Below are 6,020 nucleotides of genomic sequence, written 5' to 3'. Positions count from 1 at the left end.
GAGTTAGATTGCTGACAATTAAAAAATACACTGGCTCTCAATAATGACGACTTCAGTATCTATACTAAAGAGATTTATCCTGCTGAACTGACTTTAAATAAAGCTAAAACTAACAATGAACACTGCCCTTTCCTGGATCTTGATATCTATATCTTTAACGGGAAGCTTAATACTAAATTTTATGATAAAAGAGATGATTTTTCATTTTCTATGGTTAATTATCCATTTTTTAGATGGTGACGTTCCCTTGTCATGCACCATCTTATGGTGTTTATATATCTCATCTTGTTCGATTCGCTCGGGTATGTGACAACGTATTTGATATTAACGAAAGAAACCTCTGTATTACTGAAAAATTATTACACCAGGGTTTTCGATATCACAAACTATAGCTAGTCAAAACATTTACTAAATTTAATCATCGGTACAAGGACATCATTCGTAAATATAAATCAACATGCAGACATCTTATACGTTCAGGTATTTCACATCCAATCTTTTATGGTAATATTCTATACAAAGCACAAACATGTCGACATTCACCTCAAAAGCTAACCAAACCTTTAATCAGACTTATTCAAAAGGGATATAGTTACGATACTGTTGTCAGGTCATTAAAGACGGCATATTTTGGTATTAATATTGATTCACTCATAGGGTCTTTGCATAGGAAATAAACACATTTATTCTAAAACCAGTTGTTGGCATGATACGGGTTATGTTCTTCTCATATTTTATGATGGTATGATACTAAACCCCTAACGGAAAGGATTGTGCTTGATTTTCATATGTTGAAGACATAATCTTTCAATCAGGTTAATTGAGGTCTGGAGCTGGCATGTCATTAACTGCTAGTAGTCCTTTGTTAATTAATATATCATTGTCATTTTGCTTAGTTTCTTTTGTTATCTATTCTGACATCAGACTCGGACTTCTTTTAAACTGAGTTTTACTGTGCGTATTGCTGTCTGTTTGTTTATTCTTCATTGGCTAGAGGTATAGGGGAGGGTTGAGATCTCACAAAACATGTTTAACCCCGCTGCATTTTTGCGCCTGTCCCAAGTCAGGAGCCTCTGGTCTTTGTTAGTCTTGTATGTTTTTTAATTTTAGTTTATTTAAATGGAGTTTAGTGTGACGTCCATTTTCATTGAACTAGTACACATTTTTGTTTAGGGGCCAGCTGAAGCCCGCCTCCGGGTGCAGGATTTTCTCGCTGTGTTGAAGACCCATTGGTGGCCTTCGGCTGTTTTCTGCTCTTTGGTCGGGTTGTTGTCCCTTTGACACATTCCCTATTTCCATTCTCAATTTTACTGTGTATGAAAAAAAATAAATAATATAACATCTACACACGCTTAATACACATGTCTTATGTCTATCTCTAGATTCGCCTTACGTAACAAGGTAACACTACGACTATTGAAGTTATATTTTTATATTGCGGATGTGGTCGAGTGGTCAAGAGCACTTGACATGAGTACAATTAAGCGATTGGTGCTGTAGTGTATCAAAGGAGTGAGTTCAAATCCTGTTAGGGGACAAAAATCTGTCAGCATAAAAATCTACTTCTACCACTGTTGGGTTTAATTTTCAAACTAATATATATAATTTTGTATATATATATAAGATGTCTGAATACTAGTAATAGCCAACGATAAATCTTACGGAGTGATGGATCATATAATTATGATACAGTACACTACAAAATATAATATATAATAAGCAAGTCTAAAAGGGTACATCACCAAAAAAAAAGTAAAATCCTGAACAAATGTTAAATATTTCGGATAACTAATATCCTTCATCAGTAAGATGTCAAATGATTCTTATCTTGACATGTGGTAGTCAAACTGAAATCCTAATTTTGATCGTTATACAAATTATTATGAATCAATACGCTGGTAATTTTTTTTCAATATTGATGTTTGGGAGGAGGAATAAATTCCTTAAAACTGTAAGAGTCCTGTACTGAAGCCTGAGTTACAGGAAACGAGTGATGGTAGGGACTCATTCTGTGTTTTTTCATTAATGCCCTCTGTGGAAACTGTCCTTAACTTTCTTATCCAAAAACTTTCCCGAGCAAGTCTGTCTGCCCTTGACCAACCCTTGTTGTGGTCTATGATAGTGATGGTAAGGTTTTTGAGATCAGCGTGGGCGTGCCCAGGTGATCTCAAATGACGACTTACGGGGAGGTCGGGCTTGCAGGTGTAGTCACTTCGATGACCATTCATGCGTTTGTTGAATGGCTGTTCTGTCTCGCCAACATACTGCATGCCACATCGACGTTGAAGAAGGTATACAACATTCTGGGTTTTGCAAGTTACATTGCAATATATAGTGTATACGGACCCAGTGGAGTGGCAAGTAAATGTTTGAGTATTCAGTATTTGTTGGCAAGTCTGAAATCGTCTGTTACCACACGACTTGCACCATTCTACAGTTGAAGAGCTTTTATTAGAGGAGACATCAGCTCTTTCAAATAAGTCTTTCAGACTTTTTGGTCTCCGAAAAGCTAAGACAGGAGGTTTAGGGAAGATCTTGGATAATTTTGGGTGTTTGGCAATAGTCTGCCATTTGGCTTATATTCTAAGCCTACTGACACTCACCAATATCTGTCCCCTAAAAGTTGCCATCCTGTTCATTGTACTAAGAGCATCCCGTACAGTCAGGCACTCAGAGTCAAGCGAATATGTTCCAACACAGAAACAACTAAAAAACAACTACGTCAACTCGAAACCCGCTTGAAGAGAAGGGGCTACAAACACAGAACTATCCAAAAAGGTTTTCAGAAAGCGGAAACTATTTCAAGGAGTAAACTGTTAGGATACAAATATAAAAAGAAAAATAAAAGGACTCCATGTGTTCTTACTTACCACCCATCTCTCAAAAACAGCTTATCCGGATTTCGACAATTAATGTCTCTTCATTGATGTTAGGAATCGAAACGGTATTTGGAAGGCCATACAATTTACCTCAATTTATGATAGACTCTTGAATTTTGAAAGAGTCAAAATAGGATGAACGGATCATATAAACCCGAAGGCAAATATAATACAAGCCCAAACGAAAAAAATATAAACCAGTCTCAATTGAAAACAACGTTCAAACCTATGATTGCGTTGGATAAAAACCGCAATTTTAATACGTGTGCATGCAAAACAAATTTCTTGTTAGAGGGGTCTAAATACAGCACAAACAACATTTTCCAAAAGACCAAATGAGTGAAAAAGTATTTTTTAACAAAACGCATTTGACTAACAGGTCGAACAACAAATGTTCTTAAACCCTGCTGACTGCCATAGCGATTGCCAAATAAACGGATCACCAGATGTAAAAGTGGTTCATAATTGTTAATTTAATACCAAACAGAAAACAATAAACTTGCGGAAAAGATGGTATACCGCAAACATGAGGTGCAAAAATTTGTACACCATATCCGGATTTCGACAATTAATGTCTAGTCAGTGATGTTAGCAATCGAAACAGTATTTGGAAGGCCATATAATTTACCTCAATTTATGATAGACTCTTGAATTTTGAAAGAGTCAAAATAGGATGGACGGATCATATAAACCCGAAGGCAAATATATTACAAGCCCAAACGAAAAAATATAAACAAGTCTAAATTGAAAACAACGTTCAAACCTATGATTGCGTTGGATAAAAACCGCAATTTTTATACGTGTGCATGTAAAACAAATTTCTTGTTAGAGGGGTCTAAATACAGCACAAACAACATTTTCCAAAAGACCAAATGAGTGGAAAAGTATATTTTAACAAAACGCATTTGACAAGCAGGTCGAACAACTGATGTTCTTAAACCCTGCTGACTGCCATTCGCGATTGCCAAATAAACGGATCACCAGATGTAAAAGTGGCTCTTAATTATTAATTTAATACCAAACAGAAAACAATAAAGTTACGGAAAGGATGGTATACCGCAAACATGAGGTGCAAAAATTTGTACACCATATCCGGATTTCGACAATTAATGTCTCTTCAGTGATGTTAGGAATTGAAACGGTATTTGGAAGGCCATATAATTTACCTCAATTTGGGATTGACTCTTGAATTTTGAAGAGTCAAAATAGGATGAACGGATCATATAAACCCGAGATGTAAAACTCAATGTTTTCCGATTGAGAATGTTTGTCGTAAAGTTTTTGGCCTTTTTTTTAACTTAGAGGTCCCAACGCATATTAAGCTATACTAAACTAATCCTAAATCTAAACCTAAACCTAACCCTCACCGTACTTAACCATAACACTAACTATAACATCAAAACATAACCTTAACCTAACCATAGCCTTCAACTGAACATCTAACTACAATAACCCCTGCAGTAAAAGAATGCCAAGTATTCGTATATTTAGACGTATACCGGAGATTGGCTGTGCTACATGCAATAGCACATTTCCCATTGGCGGTTGAAAGGTTGGATTTGGATTCGTTATTTAGATATTGACTGTAATGCGGATTCCCCTTTCCAGATTGAACCACATCACCACTGCATCTTTAAAAGCAGTTCTGGATCCACCGTTATATGCCCTCTCCGTTATTTTTGCAAATTTTCAGTTTTTAAATTATGTAATTATTACCATCTAGACAAAACAATAGTTCGAACATTATGGTTTACAGTGTATGTTCACTTGTTTTTGTTAATATGTCTTTTGATTGAGTTAAGCCATTTCAATTAATATTTTAAAGTGTGTCTTTCTATGTTGTGATGTTACAATATTGTTTCGGGTAGGGTGGAGGTTGGCGCCTATTAAAACGTTTAAACCCTCAGCATTTGTTTGCACCTGTCCTAAGTCAGGAACCTGATGTTCAGTGGTTGTCGTTTGTTGATGTGGTTCATAAGTGTTTCTCGTTTCTCGCTTTTTATATAGATTAGACCGTTGGTTTTCCTGTTTGAATGGTTTTACACTAGTCATTTTTTGGGCCCTGTATAGCTTGCTGTTCCGTGTGAGCAAAGGCTCCGTGTTGAAGGCCGTACTTTGACCTATAATGGTTTACTTTTACAAATTGTGACTTGGATGGAGAGTTGTCTCATTGGCACTCATACCACATCTTCTTATATCTATATAAAGAGAAACAAAATGACAGCAAAACAACTGTCCGTAAACCACCACAAAGAAAACTAAGGACTGTACAATAAAAACAACAATTATAATCGAAATGAGCTGTCACAAAGTATATGAACAAACCCTTTAGTAGATCCCCAATTTCATAAATACTGTGACAACTAAACACGATGTTTTGAAAAGTAGAAAAAATTCACAACGTTGTTCTAATGTACTTTTTAGGTGAAAGTTCTCACTTATTTATACTTAGCGAAATATGCACTAATTGCTCAAAACCGAGTTTAACCTGGATCTTTGAAAAAAAATATTTAGATATTCTTCAAAAATAAAAGTAGTAAAAATGCAAGTCTGATACTTTCTTCCATAAGGAGAATATTGAACAAGACAGTATTCTACCCACCATCTAGCTGTATACACATTAAAAAGCAGACGTTTAAATTTATGTCTTGTAATTATCCCAAGTTTTCCATTCAGTACACAACTCATTTTTATTATTTATATTTCATATCTATCACTTTATCATATAAGATGTATTTGACAACACATATCGTATAATGAATAATTTGTGTAATTGTACCAAAATAAAGCTCGGAACACCTCGGGCAAAGTTCGTTTTAGTCATTTTTGGTCGTAATGTTTAGACACTAATTTCTTTTTCTGGTTGACTATCCTGCCACATTACTATATACAGTAAATGTTTATGCCTTCAAATGTTTTAAGTTTGGCTTTTCTAACTTGTGTCATTGAGCGTATCGGATTAAAATCATACAGCGTGTACAGAAACACATTTTGATTCTTGATCAAACACTAACTAAGTTACTTTATTTCCTTTTACAAGAATAAGAATAAGAATATTCATTGTTCAAATTAAGGGTCCTTGAAGGGGAACACACCATTCACATACAAATCATTATTACACTGATTTCTTAAAATCATTTT

Source organism: Mytilus californianus, unplaced genomic scaffold (genome assembly GCF_021869535.1).
Source record: "Mytilus californianus isolate M0D057914Y unplaced genomic scaffold, xbMytCali1.0.p SCAF_9, whole genome shotgun sequence".
Taxonomy (NCBI): domain Eukaryota; kingdom Metazoa; phylum Mollusca; class Bivalvia; order Mytilida; family Mytilidae; genus Mytilus; species Mytilus californianus.
Note: the sequence above shows the minus strand (reverse complement) of the source record.